The 19,709-nt window shown below is 45.0% G+C and overlaps 1 protein-coding gene and 1 pseudogene across 1 annotated transcript in view; both read left to right on the top strand.

Annotated features, from left to right (window-relative positions):
* Nucleotides 1-19,709, top strand: part of RIMBP2 (RIMS binding protein 2) — an 883,237-nt gene that overhangs the window by 8,419 nt on the left and 855,109 nt on the right. The window lies entirely within an intron of this gene.
* Nucleotides 12,667-12,785, top strand: LOC141124962 (5S ribosomal RNA; annotated as a pseudogene).

The raw sequence follows: 19,709 nt of genomic DNA, 5'->3' as shown, positions 1-19,709 counted from the left end.
ATAGTGCTCACCCCTGCCACATTTACTCTACACATACTTCTTTACCTCTCCCACTTTTCTTACACTATTATTTCCTGCTGTTCTGTCACTCCTTTCTTACTCTTACCCACTTGCCATATACAGGTACTACAAACCAACCTCAATTCTTATGATTTTTAACCCACGCTATTTTTGAACCTGGCCTATTATGAAGTCTCTTAAAGAAACCTAATTCATGGGGATATAAACACTTCTAGTAAATCCAGTTTGTGTCTCAGAATAGTTACCTAGACCTTATGATCATTATATAATTATAATAAACCATATAACCCTAATAAAAATTAGTTTTGGTCAGAGAGGGAAGGATTAGGTGCTTTTTTAGGTTTTTTTTGCTGTGTCCCTTTGGGAAGATTTACTTTTATTTCCTGTCCCAAACACACAACAGGAAGTAAGTGTAAGTCTTTAGTAGAGCTTCCCTCTTATAGAACAGGTGTCCCCCTTGGGAGATTTCCACTCACCTTTTATTCTGGTGACATCTCAGAAAATGTGGATTCAGTCTCGGTGACAATGGTAACCAGGACAAATAGATAGTAAATCCATGTAGAAAATTGTTTTGGCTATTGTAGTCTAGCAGGGACTAGTTTAGGATTATTCAATTTTCAAAATGAGATCTGGGGAAACCCTACTGACCATGCCCCCAAGTCCACACACTCATTTGCAGCCACACTCACTAAGCCACCCCACCATTTATTAAACTGTAAAAAAATTAAGGGAAAAATTGTGGGTGTGGGCACATTGTAGTAATGGTGAGTGGGGCTTAAAAATGCGCAATACACATTATTATTCAGGTTACATTAAACCTGAACCTATGCTGCTATAGGTCAAAAGAGTGTAAATTACAGGAGCACAGGAGTCAGGATTAAAGTGATTGTAAAAGAAACATTTTTATAAAAAAAAAAAAATAACAAACATGCTATATGTACCTGCTCTTTGTAGTGGTTTTGCACAGGGGCAGCCCAGATCCTCCTCTTCTCAGGTCCCCCACTGGGGCTCTGGGCCCCCCCATATCAAACCGCTTGTTGCAGGAGAACCCGTGCACGGTCACTGCCGAACTGGCTCTCTGCGTCCATAAGACACAGAGAGCATGGCTCAGCCACGCCCCCCTGCTCTTGCCTCACTGGCTGTGATTGACAGCAGTGGGAGCCAATGGTTCCTGCTGCTGCATCTCCACCAATCCGGAGGGAGAGACCCAGGAGCCTCGGGTGTCCTGCACATCGCTGGATTGAGATTGGGCTTTGGTAAGTATTTTATCATGTTACAAACAAAAACATAAATTTAATTTTATTGGGATTTTATGTGATAGACCAACACAAATTGGCACACAATTATGAAGTGGAAGGAAAATGATAAATGGTTTTCAAGATTTTTTACAAATAAATGAAAAGGGTGGTGTGCATTTGTATTCAGCCCCCTCGAGTGAATACTTTGTAGAACCACCTTTCGCTGCAATTACCGCTGCAAGTCTTTTTGGGTATGTTTCTACCAGCTTGCCATATCTAGAGAGTAAATTTTTTGCCCATTTTTACTTGCAAAATAGCTCAAGCTCTGTTAGATTGGATGGAGAGCATCTGTGAACAGCAATTTTCAAGTCTTGCCACAGATTCTCAATTAGATTTAGGTCTGGACTTTGACTGGGCCATTCTAACACATGACTATGCTTTGATCTAAACCATTACATTGTAGCTCTGGCTGTATGTTTAGGGTCATTGTCCTGCTGGAAGGTGAACCTCCACCCCAGTCTAAAGTATTTTTCAGACTAACAGGTTTTCGTCTAAGATTGCCCTTTATTTGGCTCCATCCACCGTCCCATGAACTCTGACCAGCTTCCCTGTCCCTGCTGAAAAAAATCATCCCCACAACATGATGCTGCCACCACCATGTTTCACAGTGGGGATGGTGTGTTTAGGGTGATTTGTAGTGTTAGTTTTCGCCACAAATAGCGTTTTGCTCTTAGGCCAAAAAGTTCAATTTTGGTCTCATCATCTGGCCAGAGCACCTTCTTCTACATGTTTGCTGTGTCCCTTACATGGCTTCTCACAAACTGCAAACAGGACTTTAACAATGGCTTTCTTCTTGCCATGCTTCCAGATTTGTGGAGTGCATGACTAATAGTTGTCTTGTGAACAGATTCTCCCACCTGAGCTGTGGATCTCTGCAGCTCCTCCAGAGTTACCATGGGCCTCTTGGCTGCTTCTCTGATTATTGCTCTCCATGACCGGCCTGTCAGTTGGTGGACGGCCATGTCTTGGTAGGTTTGCAGTTTCGGATGATGGATTGAACAGTGCTCTGTGTGATTTTTAAAGCTTGGGATATTTTTGTATAACTTAACCCTGCTTTAAACTTCTCCACAACTTTATCCCTAACTTGTCTGGTGTGTTCCTTGGCCTTCATGATACTGTTTGTACACTACAGTTCTCTAATAAACCCCTGAGGGCTTCACAGAACAGCTGTATTTATACTGAGATTAAACTACACACAGATGGACTCTATTTACTAATTAGATGACTTCTGAAGGCAATTGGTTCCACTAGATTTTGATTATGGCTATCAGAGTAAAGGGGACTGAATATAAATGCATGTCACACTTTTTAGATATTTATTTTTAAAAAAAAGTTTGAAAACCATTTATAATGTTCCTTCCACTTCACAATTATATGCCACTTTGTGCTAGTTTATCACATAAAATCCCAATAAAATACATTTACATTTTTGGTTGTAACATGACAAAATGTCAAATTTCTAGGGGTATGAATACGTTTTCAAGGCACTGTAATCCTAAAACTGTATCTGAGTACCACAAACTGAAAACACTATTTTCTACATTTTTAATATTCACAGCAAACTCACCCAATCATCCATGTCTCCATGCTTTATTTTGTTGAGAAATCCATTTGAATAACACCCCCTAGCATTTCTACCCACAGGCATCTTGAGTAAGAGCTGATGATTCATGTAGCATTAATTTTCTTAATTACATCTGCTCTTAGCTCAAGCATGAGGGCAAGAGGGTGTACTTAGCTGAGAAAACGCCTCCTCCTCTCCTCCTGATAAAAGACTCCTGGGATATATGACATCATTTTGGCCTAGGCCAAAACCCAGGAAGCAACCAAAAAAAAATGTAAAAACAAGAAAGGTTAAAACAAGTAAATATAATATACCTTCCTATATATTTACTAATGCTAGCATCATAAGGATTAAAATCATTCATGCTGAGTGAGAGATTAGTCCAGCTTTAATCTTACCCCCTGAACTCTGTGTGTTACTTGATCATTATTCAGCAGTACCAGGACTTCCCTTCCAATTCCCAGAACAAAATCGAGTTGGGTTGAGCGCTGCTCAGCCATTCATAGTAAGCTTTGTGTCTTTATAAATTAATACAAGGTTTCCTCTGACTATGGTGAAAATTGTGACATCATCCACAATCAGAAGAAGCCTTGTATTCAGTCATAAAATACTAGGCTGCCTATAAATGGCTGAGTGCTCAGTCTGACTCGATTTTGCTTCAGGGATGAGCCAGAAATACCCATTCCATTGCTGGGACACAGCACTGTATACTGTATGTAGTTGATGCCTGATAGGACAGTCAGAGCAGAATGAAAACTCTGTCTACAAGCTTTAACCAGACACTGATAGAAGTCACAAGACTGCTCTAATGAAAAACAGTACTAAGCAGTTTATATTTACTAAAACTATTGCATTTCTATGTTCTGTGTACTTTGGGAGACCAGATATAGTGAATGCAGGCTCCTGCAGCTCCTGACAGTTCCACTGTCATTTGAAACGGTTTTCAAACATACATTTCATTTTTTCTAGTAATCCCATAGAAGCTAAAAAAAAAAAGTAATTTCTTAATCGTACATCACGGGACACAGAGCCATAGTAGTTACTATGTGGGTTATAGGCCACCTTCAGGTGATGGACACTGGCACACCCTAAGACAGGAAGTTCACTCTCTATATAACCCCTCCCTCTACTGGGAGTACCTCCGTTTTTTCGCCAGTGTCTAAGGTGTTGGTCTTGAGTAAAGATGTGCAGTGCTGAGCCCCACTGGAGCAATCCTTGCTGGGGCTAGCCATGCAGCCGTATCCATTCAAAGTGTCTTTTTAGGCCGAATTGAATGGTACCCGGTCCTCGTGGCGGAAGAAACGAGGTTTAGCACAGAACACTTCTCTTTTTAGAGAGCTGGACCCTGGGATCCAGTGCTTTTGGTTTTTTCAGCCATAAGTTTTTTCTGGCGGGGTGCTATTACAGGTCCAGGAGTGGGATCCCCCGATTAAAAGGGGGCCCCAGTTCCTGAAGGTTTTTTAAATAGAGCCCACCATGAGAGGTGAAGATTGTGTCCGTTACATAGTTACATAGTAGGTGAGGTTGAAAAAAGACACACGTCCATCAAGTCCAACCCATGTGTGTGATTATATGTCAGTATTACATTGTATATCCCTGTATGTTGCGGTCGTTCAGGTGCTTATCTAATAGTTTCTTAAAACTATCGATGCCCCCCCGCTGAGACCACCGCCCATGGAAGGGAATTCCACATCCTTGCCGCTCTTACAGTAAAGAACCCTCTACGTCAGTGGTTCTCAACCTCCCTAGTGTCGTGACCCCTTGGTAAAATTTCCCAAGTTGTGGGGACCCCTAACAGTAAAATTATTTTCGTAGCGTGGGTTTTCAGCACCCAAGGCAAGACAAGTAATTTGCGCTCCTATCCCACGGACATTTAGCACTCCCTGAGTCGAGTCCCTTCCACTCGTACAGTATTAAAACCCCTTATGGTACATTTTAGGATGTACCACTTTCTTTGTTCTCCTTTTATCTCTCTCTATCCTAATTTCTTGTTTTTTTCTCCATCCCTCTCTCTAGCCATCTTTTTTTATTTTTTCTCTTATTCTTTCTCTCCCTTTTTCTTTGTTCCTTCCCCTCTTTTCCTCTCCCTTCCATGTATTCTCTATTTTTATTCCTTCTCTTACTCCTTGGTGGGGATGGGATGAGTGGCAATGCTGGCAGGGAGTTAGGATGAGTGGCAGTGCTGGCGGGGAGTTGGGATGAGTGGCAATGTTCTGATCAGCCAACTTAGGTGCTCTTGATCAAGGTCATCTGCTGATCTGAGAACTGTAGTGGGGACTTTTAATGGCAACTATAATCACAGGTAGTGTTACTCACTGTGTCTCTGACTTTGTGGTGTCTCATAGCAGTGACACCTATGCCGAAATCAGGTAGGGTCTCCTCCAGCCCCTTCCACTTCACATTCTCACCAGTCAGCTGACCTCTAGTCTCTGCCCCCCAACCATGCTGTGAACTGAATGGGTGGCTGCAAAGAGGCTGAGTGGGCGGCCGCAGGCTCCAGGAACAGCCCTACTGAGCGGCTGCGAAAAGGCTGGGAGAGAAGCAAAGGCTTTGGGAACAGCCCAGGATTCGGTGACCCCTGGCAAATCGTCCTTCGACCCCCGAGGGGGTCCCGACCCCCAGGTTGAGAACCACTGCTCTACGTAGTTTAAGGTTAAACCTCTTTTCTTCTAATTTTAATGAGTGGCCACGAGTCCTGTTAAACTTCCCTCTGCGAAAAAGTTTTATCCCTATTGTGGGGTCACCAGTATGGTATTTGTATATTGAAATCATATCCCCTCTCAAGCGTCTCTTCTCCAGAGAGAATAAGTTCAGTGCTCACAACATTTCCTCATAACTAATATCCTCCAGACCCTTTATTAGCTTTGTTGCCTTTCTTTGTACTCGCTCCATTTCCAGTACATCCTTCCTGAGGACTGGTGCCCAGAACTGGACAGCATACTCTAGGTGCGGCCTGACCAGAGTCTTGTAGAGCGGGAGAATTATCATTTTATCTTTGGAGTTGATCCCCTTTTTAATGCAAGCCAATATTCTGTTTGCTTTGTTAGGCTCACCAATGGCATGCAATGCCAAGCTGTTGCTATCAATTTCTAGGACCCCCAGGTCCTTTTCCATCCTAGATTCCCCCAGAGGTTCTCCCCCCAGTGTATAGATTGCATTCATATTTTTGCCACCTAAATGCATTATTTTACATTTTTCTACATTGAACCTCATTTGCCATGTAGTTGCCCACCCCATTAATTTGTTCAGATCTTTTTGCAAGGTTTCCACATCCTGCTGAGAAGTTATTGCCCTGCTTAGCTTGGTATCGTCCACAAATACAGAGATTGAACTGTTTACCCCATCCTCCAGGTCGTTTATGAACAAATTAAATAGGATTGGTCCCAGCACAGAACCCTGGGGGACCCCACTACTCACCCCTGACCATTCCGAGTACTCCCCATTTATTACCACCCTCTGAACTCACCCTTGTAGCCAGTTTTCAATCCATGTACTCACCCTATGGTCCATGCCAACGGACCTTATTTTGTTCAGCAAACGTTTATGAGGAACTGTGTCAAATGCTTTTGCAAAATCCAGATACACCACCTCTGCGGACCTTCCTTTATCTAGATGGCAACTCACCTCCTCATAGAAGGTTAGTAGATTGGTTTGGCAAGAATCCATGCTGATTACTGCTGATGATACCGTTCTCATTACTATAATCTTGTATATAGTCCCTTATCATCCCCTTCAAGAGTTTACATACTATTGGTGTTAGGCTAACTGGTCTGTAATTCCCAGGGATGTATATTGGGCCCTTTTTAAATATTGGTGCTACATTGGCTTTTCTCCAATCAGCTGGTACCATTCCAGTCAGTAGACTGTCAGTAAAAATTAGGAACAATGGTTTGGCAATTACTTGACTGAGTTCCCTAAGTACCCTCGGGTGCAACTCATCTGGTCCCGGTGATTTATTAATGTTACGTTTCCCAAGTCTAATTTTAATTTTGGCCTCTGTTAACCATGGAGGTGCTTCCTGTGATGTGTCATAAGGATAAACGCTGCAGTTTTGGTTACTGAAGCCCCCCGATTCCCTCGTTAAGACTGAGGAGAAGAATAAATTCAATATTCTTTTCTTCTCCCCATTCTTTGTAACCAGATGTCCTTCCTCATTCTTTATAGGGCCAATATGGTCTGTCCTCCCTTTTTTATTGTTTACATACTTAAAGAATTTCTTGGGATTTTTTATTTTTTTTTGCTCTCCTCCGCTATGTGTTTTTCATGTTCTAGCTTAGCCGTCCTTATTGCACCCTTACATGTCTTGTTGCATTCTTTAAAAAGTCTGAATGCTGCTCATGATCCCTCAACCCTGTATTTTTTGAAGGCCTTCTCCTTTGCTTTTTTATGCATTTTTACATTGCAGTTAAGCCATCCAGGACTTTTGATCACTCCTTTAAATTTATTACCAAATGGTATGCATTGGCTAATGCCCTTATTTAATATGCTCTTAAAGCAAATCCATCTCTCCTCCGTATTCTTTGTTCCTAAGATTTTATCCCAATTTATGCCTTCTAGCAAGGCTCGTAGTTTAGGGAAGTTGGCTCTTTTGAAATTCAGTGTCTTTGTGTTCCCCTTATGTTTCCTATTTGCATGATTTATACTGAAGCCAATTGACTTGTGATTGCTGTTACCTAAATTGCCCCGTATTTCCACATCCGTGATCAGGTCTGTATTGTTGGTAATCAGTAGATCCAGTAACGCTTTATTTCTAGTTGGTGCGTCTACAATCTGACCCATAAAATTGTCCTGCAAGACATTTAGGAACTGGCGATGTAACTAAGATCATGCTGTGTCAGCAGACGCTGACAGACCTCTCTCCGGCTAGCAGTCACAGGACTCGGTAAGATGTTGGGGGGTTTTCTCTAAAAAAACACCCCCCACCCGGACAAAAGCTCTCCCCCTCTTTCTGACTAGGAGAAGCAGAACGATCGGCGGATGCCACTCCGTTCTCCACCGCCTCTGTGTGGCGGTTTGTCACTGCCCTCCTCCTCGCCGCCCTCCCCCCACACACACATGTGCCGATCCCGTTGGAAAATGCTCTTTTTTGAAAAGAGGAGGGGGAGGGCATGGGGGAACACGGAGGTTGTGGGACGACAGCCAGACTCTGTCCGCAAACTTGGTAGGAAGGTGCAGGCAGGCATCTGCTGTCAGCATGGAGTCTGTACCTATCGTTAGAATGTTGCAAAGCCTCCTGAACTTGTGCCCAAGTGGAACGAAGACCACGGAGATGCTACTCTAATGCAGGAATACTCTGTGGAACAAACGAGTCAGGCAACATGGAAGGTTGGAAGCCATAATTCACCATAAACAGGGACAATCAGGAAGCTGAATTCAAGGCACTGTTGTGAGCAAACTCTGCCCACGGTAATAGGTCTGACCAGTTGTTATGATGGTCAGAAATATAGCAACGTAAGAATTGCTCCAAGGAGTGATTGGCTCGTTCTGCGGCCCCATTAGACTGCAGGTGATACGCAGAGGAGAAAGCAAGCTGAATTCCCAACTGTGCACAAAAGGCTCGCCAGAGCCGGGAGACAAACTGACTACCCCTGTCTGAGACAATCACCTTGGGTAGCCCATGTAAGCGAAAGATCTCCCAAGCAAAAATGGAAGCCAGTTCCTTAGAAATGGGCAGCTTCTTAAGTGGAATACAATGACACATCTTTGAGAACCGGTCAACCACCATAAGGATAACAGTGTTGCCTTGGGAGTTAGGTAACTACCACAATGAGATCCATAGACAGGTGGGTCCAGGGCCTCACTCCGTTGGGTATGGGTTGTAGGAGGCCCACTGGAAGGTGTTGTGGAGTCTTACTCTGAGCACACACGGAACAGGCAGCTACGAAGGCAGTTACATCAGCCCGTAGACTAGGCCACCAGAATTGTTGGGAAATGGCCCAAATGAGTTGATTCTTCCCAAGGTGGCCTGCTGCCTCGGGAGAATGGTAAGTCTGGAGCACGGCAGTACGAAGACAAAGCAGCAGTCACAAGGTTTCTCAGGAGGAACATGGACCTGAGCAGCAAGAATTTTGTCACCCAAAGGTGAAGTAAGACTGGTGAGAACCATAGCCAGAATACGATCAGGAGGAATCACAGGAACCTGAACCTACTCCAACTTGGAAGTGGAGGAAAATTGTCATGACAAGGCGTCAGCCCTTACATTCTTAGTACCGGGTAAGAACGAGACAATGTAATTAAAACTCGACAAGAAAAGAGCCCATCGCGCCCTTCTGGGAGAGAGGCGCCTAGCCTCAGACAAGAATGTGAGATTCTTATGGTCAGTAAGAATGAGAACCGGCACAGTGGTACCTTCAAGGAGATGTCTCCATTGTTTCAGGGCTAAAATGATCGCCAACAGCTCTCTGTCACCAATCTCATAATTGCACTCTGCAGGTGATAATTTCTTGGAAAAGTAGCCACACGCATGCATAGTGCTCTCAGAGTTAGCACGTTGAGACAGAAGGGCGCCAACTCCAGTCTCAGAAGCATCAACTTCTAGGATAAAAGGCAACGTAGGATCAGGATGTGCCAACACAGGAGCAGAAACAAAGGCAACCTTGAGACCCTCAAAGGCCTTAATGAACTGCGGAGACCAACTCTGTGGGTTACCGTCCTTTCTAGTCATATTAGTCAGGGGCTTGACCAGAAACGAGAAGTTATGAATAAACTTCCTATAATAATTGGCAAAGCCCAGGAAACGCTGCAGAGGACGTAAACCCATGGGTCAGGACCACTGTAGGACTGCCGAAAGTTTCTCTGGGTCCATTGAAAAACCAGCAGTGGAAATGACATAGCCCAGGAATTTAACCTGGTCACGATGGAACCCGCTCTTCTCCAGTTTACAATAGAGATTTTTTTCTCTTAGTTTCTGAAGCACACGACAGACATCTGTGTGGTGGCTCTCCAGGGACTTGGAAAATATGAGGATATCATCGAGATAAACCACCACACATAACTGCAACAAATCTCGGCGGACATCGTTAATAAATTCCTGGAAAGCTTCCAGGGCGTTACAAAGGCCAAAAGGCATTATGAGGTACTCATAATGGCCTGTTCTGGTATTAAACGCAGTTTTCCACTCGTCACCCTCCTTAATCCTCACGAGATTGTATGCCCCTCTCAAATCAAGTTTTGTGAAAACCGTTGCTCCCTTGAGGCGGCCAAATAACTCTGTAATCAATGAAATTGGGTAGGCATTCTTAATTGTGAAATGATTGAGACCCCTATAATCAATACAAGGTCTCAGTTCACCGCTCTTCTTCTTCACAAAGAAGAAACCAGCACCAGCAGGAAACCTCGAGAAAGTGCGTCTGCAACATACTCCTCCATGGCCTTATCCTCCAAGACCAACAAAGGGTAAACCCAGCCACGAGGGGGTATGGCATCAGGTTGAAGGTCAAAAACACAATCATAAGGCCGGTGTGGAGGCAAACTACCGGCCTGACCTTTGTCAAAGACATTGCTAAAATTGCGGTACTCCTCCGGCAGGAAGGAGAGTGAAGAGGTGCACAGGACCTTGGCTACCTTCTGGAAGCATGTCTCACTGCATTGTGGTGACCAAGAGAGAACCTCAGCACAGAGCCAATCAAAAGAGGGGTTGTGCCTCTGTAACCATGGATAACCAATAACCAGCAGAAACCTAGGTGAGGAAATGACTTGGAATTGGATTATCTCATGGTGAAGAGCCCCTACAGCCATGGACGACGGAACCGTCTCATGAGTCACATGGACAGGCTGTAGAGGTCTCCCGTCAAGAGCCTCAATGGCAAGTGGAGTGTCACGCAGCTGCAGCGGAATCAAGTGCTGCCATACAAAGAAAGCATCAATGAACAGGCCTGCATCCCCAGAGTCGATTAGAGCCTCTATCTCGACGGGCGACTCAGCCCAAGAAAGGGTGACCGAAACCAGGGGCTTATCCTTCTGGATAACTGGGGATGAAACAACGCCACCTAAGGTCTGTCCATAACAGGACCTCAAGGTTCGGGCATTCCTGGACGGGTAGGACAAGACTTCACAAAATAACCTGCCTGGCCACAATAAAGGCACAATCTCTCCCTCCTCCTAAAGGCTCTCCCATCCGCAGGGAGACGCGTGAAGCCCAAGTGCATGGGTTCATCTTCAATGACTGACTCGGTACCTGGAGGCATGGGAGGTGAGGGAGGCACGGGTGGGACTGCAAAGCTCAGAGGCAAACGTACAGGAGGCTTGCGCAAGTGCTCCTTAAAAGAGAGTCTTTCTCTGAGTCTGGAGTCAATGAGGATGGCAAACGTGATCAACCTCTCCAGCTCAGTGGGTATATCTCGGGCTGCTATCTCATCCTCGATGGAATCTGAGAGACCATGAGAAAAAGCAGCCATGAGGGCCTCATTGTTCCAAGCAACCTCTGCTGCCAGAGTTTGTAATTCAATGGTGTAGTCGGCAACAGTTCTCGTACTCTGATGGACATGAGGCACTTGGCAGCAGAATCGTAGCATGCGGGAACGTCAAATACCCTTTTAAAGGAGGCCACAAATTCAGGGTAACTCAAGACAACAGGTGTTTGTGTCGCCCTTAGAGGGTTTGCCAAGGCTCTCTCAGAAAGCAAAGACCTACTTTGCTTCTGTCCATGGGAAACGCCAGGGGCAGCATCTCAAAGTAAATCTCAACCTGGTTGAGAAACTCTGCATTGAACTGGATCGCCCCCAAATCACTGGGGCAGCGGAGCAGAACCAGACATACCTCTTATAGAGGTAATACTCGAGGCGGGTGCCTGCACAGAGACTGGGGCAGCAGCAGGGAGGGCCTGCAACACAGGTTGTACCGGAGCAGCCACAGTGGGAGTTTCCAGGTGAGCCGTGTGACTCAAGAGCGTTTGTAACGCCATGGCAAACTGATCCATGCAGTGATCCTGCTCATCCAATCTGGAAAAAATATTACCAACAAGTGGATTGACTGTATCTTCTGAATTCATGGCCTTCACCTACTATCAGGAACCATGAATCAGACCGAGACAGAAGTATAGTTAAATCACACTTGTTGTTTAATAATAATAATAATAATAACTTAAACAGAGTAAACGTAGTCAAAACAAGCCAGAGTTCAGTAACCGGATCGGGTAGTCAGCCAAGCAAATGTCAGAGAGCCAGAGATAAACTTAGTAGTACAGCAAGCAGGATCAGGAGCCAGAAGGAACATCAGCCGAGCAAGTATTCAACAGGAACGCAGGAGAAAGTCTCTGTGATGTTGACAAAGGCGAAGACAGAGATCAAGTGAGTTGGAGGACTTTAAGTAAGCAGGACTGACGAGCAGAATCAGCAACAGCTGGATAACTGTGGAGAGAAATGGGAACTGGCAATCAGCCGACAGCTGATTGGCCAGCTCAGAGAAGGAAGAGCTGAGCCCAGCCCTGACACTCCTACAAGCTCTAAACACTCTACATTGGCATTTTCCCCAGAGAGTTCTATGGTAGCTGGTCAGAGTAAGCGATCAGGGCTATCAAATATTGCACTTGTTTTAAACACTGCAGCCCTTGTCTATTTTACTGAAAACTATCCTTTTGCTAATTTGAAAGAGGAGTAAACTTATTTCATTTAAACAAGCTCCTTCTCCAATACCAGGAGCATCAGCTTCCAGGCAGTCACGACAGCCTCCGCCGTCAATTTCAAGAAGGAAACTGAAGCCTCCTTATGAGGGGGCACCCCCGCTCGCTCGAGTGGGGGGGAAGACTTCCGCAGTTCTCAAGGGTCTGGCAGGAAGAGTGTCAGAGCCTGTGGCCACATTACCCTGAAAGCGCCCAATCTCCTCTGATCTCAGAGGCTAAGCAGGGTCGGGCCTGGTCAGTAATTGGATGGGAGACCGCCTAGGAATGCCAGGTACCGTAGGCTGCAGATGGGTGACTTTCTCAATAACTCAAGGGTACAAACTTGACTTCCGAAAGTCCCCATCTCCTCATTTTCTCAGACTCCAGAGGAAAAGAAGTCTCTCTTTCAAGCATTGGGCCATCTTTTGTCTCAAAAAATTGATCTTAGTGGTTCTCATGCAAGAGCAGGGATTGGGGTTTTATTTAAGCCTTTTCACGGTACCAAAACCTATTGTCAGACCCATTCTAGATCTCAAAGATCAAAACCGGTTTCTGAATATCCGCTCTTTTCGCATGGCGTCAATCCGATCAGTGGTCTCCGTCCTACAAGGTCGAGAACTTCTGGCGTCAATAGACATCAGGGATGCATACCTCCATGTACCTATATTTCCCGCTCACCAGAAATATCTACATTTCGAGGTAGAAAATCTTCATTTTCAGTTTGTAGCTCTGCCTTTTGGTCTAGCTACTGCACCTCGAGTATTTACAAAGGTCTGGTCCCTCCTATAGCCGGATTAAGGCCCCAAGGTATAATGATTATAGCTTACCTAGACAATCTGCTCTTGATAGACCAGTCGGTAGCCCGCTTAGACCAAAGTAAGATCTACAGTCAACTACCTGAAATACCTACCTGAAAAACCAAGGTCGGATACTCAACCTCGTTAAAAAACTTTCAAGGAGATTGGAATACTTGGGTCTGATTATTAATACAGCCCAGAAAAAGGTATTCTTGCCCCAGGCGAAGATCAGTGCCATAAAGGAACTGATTCGGATGGTCAAAGCAAAGAAGAATCCTTCTATTCGACTTTGCATGAGGTTGTTGGGAAAGATGGTGACTTCATTTGAGGTCGTTCCTTATGCTCAGTCTCATTTGAGGCTGCTGCAAAACAGTATTTTGTCGGCTTGGAACAAGTAGGCCCAAGTTCTAGATTTCCCAATGTGTCTGTCTCCAGGGGGCACCAGAGCCTCAGTTGGTGGTTTATAACCAAGAATCTGCAGAAGGGAAAATCTTTCCTACCAGCTACCTGGAAGATGGTAACAGCAGATGCCAGCCTTTTGAGTTGGGAAACAGTCCGGGAAGAAGTGACTGTCCAAAGGAAATAGTCCAGATTAAAAAACACCTTGTCCATCAACATTCTATCTGGGCAGCGCGCTTGGCCCTGAGGGCCTGGATGTTCAGGATATGGAATTGTCCTGTCAGGATCCAATCCAACAATACCACAGCAGTGGCCTATGTCAATCACCAAGGGGACACGACAAGTCGTGCGGCCTAGAGAGAGGTGAATTATATCTTAACTTGGGCAGAAAACTATGTACCTTGCCTATCGGCAGTTTTCAGTCCGGGAATAGAAAATTGGCTGGCGGACTACTTGAGTCACCAGCAGTTGTTCCCAGGAGAATGTTCCCTTCACCCCGATATCTTCCTGCCAATATGCCGAAGATGGGGAATCCCAGACGTAGATCTGTTTGCGTCCAGGTTCAACAAGAAAATCGACAACTTTGTGTCAAGAACAAGGGATCCGCTAGCATGCGAAACAGATGCCTTGGTGTTCTTGTGGAATCAGTTCTCACTGATTTATTTATTTCCTCCTATTCTGCTGCTTCCACGACTGCTTTGCAGGATCAAGCAGAAAGGGAGATTGGTGATTCTTGTGGCCCGGCGTGGCCCAGAAGATCTTGGTATGCAGAGATCATAAGGATGGCGTTAGGGGATCTATGGACCCTACCACCACGTCCAGACCTTCACTTGCAAGGTCCGGTATTCCATCCTACCTTACAAATGCTAAATTTAACGGTTTGGCTATTGAGACCCATATTCTGAAGAAGCTTGGGCTATCAGGTTCAGTGGTATCTATCTTGATTTATACAAGGAAGTCGGCCTCCAGAATGATATATTATAGAGTCTGGAAGTCATATGTCTCCTGGTGTGAATCCAGGGGTTGGCACCCCAGGAAGTATGTCATAGGTAGAATCAACTTTCTGTAGATGGGGTTAGAAATGAAGCTGGTCTTGTGTAGTATCAAAGGCCAGGTTTCGGCCTTATCTGTATTATTTCAACCACTTGCTTTGCATTCTTTAGTTCGTAGCTTATTCAGGGGGTAACGTGGCTTAATCCTCCGGTTACGTCACCCCTGAACCCTTGGGACTTGGATTTAGTTCTGTCGGCATTGCTGAAACAGCCTTTGTTTGAGCCGATACAGCATATTCCCTTGGTCCTTTTGGCAAGGAAACTCATTTTCTGGTAGCCATATCTTCTGCAAGAAGGGTATCAGAGTTGGCTGCTCTTTCTTGTAAAGAGCCATAAGATTATTCACAAGGATAAGGTAGTATTGTGCCCTCATCCTAACTTTCTACCGAAGGTAGTGCCTAGTTTTTATCCAAACTAGGATATTGTTCTACCTTCATTTTTTCCAGAACCTGTTCTATGGAAGGAAAATTACTACATTCTCTTGATGTGGTGAGAGCAATCAAGGTCTACTTGAAGGCAACTGCTCAGATTGAAAAAATGGATGTTTTGTTGTGTTGCCTGAAGGTCCTAGAAGTGGACAGTCAGCGTCAAAATCTACTGTTTCTAGCAAGTAACTGTTCAGGCTTATGGTTTAAAGAGGAGGATTCCACCCTCTCAAATCAAAAGCGCACTCCACTAGGACTGTTAGTGCTTTGTGGGAGTGCATCATCAAGCTTTCATGGTCCAGTCCATACAGTTACCAGATTTTATCAGGTGAATGTGAAAAGGTATGAGGACCTTTGGGCGTAGTGTGCTGCAGGCAGCAGTATAACTTCTCTAGTCTCATGTTGCCCTAATTCTGTTGTGTCTCTCTCCCCTCAGTTGGCATTGCTCTGGGACATCCCACATAGTAATTACTATGGCTCTGTGTCCCGTGTTGTACGATTAAGAAAAGCTTACCTGTAAAATCCTTTTCTCGGAAGTGCATCATGGTACACAGAGGTCCCTTCCCTCTTTCTGGTATACACATGTATTGTTTTGCTACAAAAACTGAGGTACTCCCAGTAGTGGGAGGGGTTATATAGGGAGTGAACTTCCTGTCTTAGGGTGTGCCAGTGTCCATCACCTGAAGGTGGCCTATAACCCACATAGTAATTAATATAGCTCTGTGTCCCGGGAAGTACTTCAAAGAAAAGGATTTTACAGGTAAGCTGTTAGAAAGAGTCCGGAAAAATAGGATTTTTATAACAGGGTAGCAAATGATGAGTTCTGGGTTGCACAGAAAATTTACAAATATTTCAATTTGAAACCTCAATTTTTGTACAGTTATCAGCACTTTTAGCAAAATTTTTTTATTTACTGTTTAAACCTTTTTCACACTGGGGCATTTTTCAGGCGCTTTTGGGCTAAAAATTGTGCCTGTAAAGTGCCTCCTCTGCAGCCCCAGTGTGAGAGCCCGAGTGCTTTCACACTGGGGCGGTGTGCTTGCAGGACATTAGAAAAAGTCCTGCAAGCAGCATCTTTCGGGCAGTGGAGGAGCGGTGTATACACCACTCCTCCACTGCCCCTGCCATTGGAATCAATGGGCACTGCTGCCAAAGCGCCTGCAAAGCGCTTCGGCAGCAGCTCTTTGCAGGCACTTTTAACCCTTTATTCGGCCGCTAGCAGGGGGTTTAAAGTGCCCCGCTAGTGGCTGAAAAGCGCCACTATAACAGCGGTAAAGCACCGCTAAAATTACCACTAACGCCCCCCCCCCCCCGCCCCAGTGTGAAAGTAGCCTTAAGGTCAGTGATCAGTGTTCAGTGTTGCTGATTTTATGCTGATTTTATAGCAGCAATGTGGCAAGTTGGACTAAGGCCCCTTTTACAGTTGTGCAACTTGCGATTTTCAGGTCGCACAAGTGTGAAAGGGGTCTTATGCCGCGTACACACGGTCGGACTTTTCGTCTACAAAAGTCCAACGGACGCCGACGGACTAAAGCTGGCTGGTAATCCGATCGTGTGTGGGCTTCTCCGGACTTTCAGCAGACTTTTTCAGCCTCAAATCCGACGGACTTTAGATTTGAAACATGCTTCAAATCTTTACGTCGTAACTACGACGGACCCCGAAATCCGCTCGTCTGTGTGCTAGTCCGACGGACAAAAACCCATGCTAGGGCAGCTATTGGCTACTGGCTATGAACTTCCTTATTTTAGTCCGGTGTACGTCATCACGTACGAATCCGTCGGACTTTTGTGTGGTCGTGTGTAGGCAAGTCCGTTCGTTAGAAAGTCTGCTGCAAGTCCGCCGAAAGTCCGCCGGAAGTCTGTCGGACAGGCTGTCGGACTTTTGTAGACGAAAAGTCCGACCGTGTGTACGCGGCATAAGTCTTCTTCCTAGATAGATAACGGTTGTATACAGTCGCTATAACGTAAGGTTTCTTTACTATACCATTTGTAAAAATGACCACCTCACCTCATCAAATTATATGATCTTCCTTATCAAAATATCCTCCTTATAAATTGCAGGTGATTCCCACATCTCCAGCACTGGTAAACTGCTAGAACATCTGAACATTTTCTGTAGGGCTTTCTCACACCAAGGTGCTGCATTCATTAAGCATTATAGCCTATGATAACACAAAACATTGATTTAATAGAGTCAACTTCATGAGAAATCACAAAATGCCCCAAAAATTCAAAAATGCTTTGAAAATGTTTTGTCTCCCAGTGACTCATCATTATATCTGCCAGGCATCTGCAAGCTCTGTCAATAAATAGCAGCTTAAATGTTTATAGCTTATAGGCTCTATTATTACAGTTCTCAGTAACACAAATTAATAAATATATTTCAGAATCGGAATAAAGAAAGGTTGCATAGCGGGGAGCAATAGGCTGTACAGCAAAGTCAAACGCAATGCTATCGCCATTTGTGTACTGGTTAGAAAATGCAACTGTTTTTGAATAGATTTGAGTAGATTTCCTATAAAATATTTATTTTATTTCTTAAGCCTTAGGGGCCCCTTGTGGTGTTTTAATGCACATTGCGTTAAGGAAGCCTATTGAAATGAATGTTAATGTGCTAAAAACCATACCTAACCTTTTTTTTGTTCCTTACGTCACACCGTGCACCATTTACACCATTATGTGAAGTATAAACAAGCCTTTAACTGGTCATACACTAATTGTCAGTCTATTACTAAAAACAAATGCTAATGAAGCATTCTTGCACCTAGTCATTCTGCAAGCAGACATAAAAAGTATGCTATGTTTCAACTTCCAGGCTCAGTAGCATTTCGCATTTGAGATAATTTTAGCTTGAAGCAGGTTTTAAAGCTTATTGAACCAGATCTAAGTGTAGCCCTCACCGCACCCAAAGGAGCCTTTGTTTCCTCAGTGCCCACAAATCTGAAAGGAGCACCAGAGTCCCTGACACACATGTGACCTTAAATTGGCTTTAAAGGAGCAGTTCGGGCTATATAAAAAATAATCATACATACATACCTCCGTGCTGCAGCTGTCCACCAAAGGCTCTAAGCTCAAGAACTGAGCGATCACATGACCGCTGATTGCTCAGTTCTCAGGATGCTCAGTTCAGAAAGCAGTGACTGTCAGTCACCACTCTCCACTCTGCCCCTCCAGGGCTCACTAGAGAACTGGACAGAAGAGGAGGCAGGCGCAGCTGGCTTAGTCTGTCAGCCATGCATTGAGAGCCAGAGGCAATACCCTGCTATAAGGTGGCTCTGGGTCACAGGAGACCCGAGACCAGAAAAAAAAAGTATGGCCAAAAAAACTTTGGCCATACTTCCCTTTTTAATGAACTAGTAAAAGCCCTGCAGGGAAGAAATGAGTGGAGCAACCAAAAATGATAACTCAACAGAACATCTAAAGCAGTACAACATTATAACAAGAGACACAATATATAAATCTGTTATAAAGAACAGTAAACTATCTAGGTAATGTAAACCACTAGCCAATGGATCTAAGTACAGTGCTGGGGCCCTGGATCTCCCATTGGAGCGCTCACTTTCTCATACAAGGGTGTTTATAATCTGATGGAACAAAGTAAAATATGCCAGGCTGACTATCCACAGGCAGCAACTTTAACCCCTTAATGCCGATGCCTCCTTGCCCTTTAAGAGGTTTCTGATGCCGGGGGCTGGATTTCTAATCATGTGACCTCTGTAATTTGCTTTCACAATGGTCACATAATCGGAAAGCTCCCAATCGCAAGTAGAGATCAGGAGCTTTCCGTTAGCCGCCCGTAACTGTGTCGGGAGTGCACAGGGCACACACTCTCGGCACAGCTCTGTTTACATTCTGGTATGCATATATGTGGCCTCTCATCATTAAGGCCCACCTGCCGAAAGGGCGCATATATGCACACCACCAGCACAAAGGGGTTAAACAACAATAACTGCAGCAGGGTCAGTATTAAACAAGTGGCCTAAGAACCTCTCATCACTCCCTATAGTCCTGATGTGTCTTCTTGAAGCCTGGCGAGGAGTCACACTGCACATAGCACGTCCGTTTTCTTGAAGCATGGCGAGGGGTCACGCTGCACGTGGCACGTCCGTTTTCTTGAAGCATGGCGAGGGGTCACGCTGCACGTGGCACGTCCGTTTTCTTGAAGCATGGCGAGGGGTCACGCTGCACGTGGCACGTTAGTTTTCTTGAAGCCTGGCGAGGGGTCACGCTGCACGTGGCACGTCCGTTTTCTTGAAGCATGGCGAGGGGTCACGCTGCACGTGGCACGTTAGTTTTCTTGAAGCCTGGCGAGGGGTCACGCTGCACACACAGTGCTAGATGAAATTACAGCCTTCACCCACCCTGGAGTCCTTAGCAGTAGCACCTCACAGTAATTTTAAGGGAGTAGTCTCTGGCAGGCACAATGCAGCAGCACAGCCTCTAATGAGCACAACACAGCAACTTACCCTGAGTTCACAACAGTCTTTCTGCTTGCAGGTCCTGGCAGCCAGCACTCTGACAGCTATAGCAACTCATCAGTCCTCACAGCAGAATG

This window comes from Aquarana catesbeiana, linkage group LG01 (genome assembly GCF_042186555.1).
Source record: "Aquarana catesbeiana isolate 2022-GZ linkage group LG01, ASM4218655v1, whole genome shotgun sequence".
In the NCBI taxonomy this organism is placed as follows: Eukaryota; Metazoa; Chordata; class Amphibia; order Anura; family Ranidae; genus Aquarana; species Aquarana catesbeiana.
This window is presented reverse-complemented; position numbering and strand designations above follow the sequence as displayed.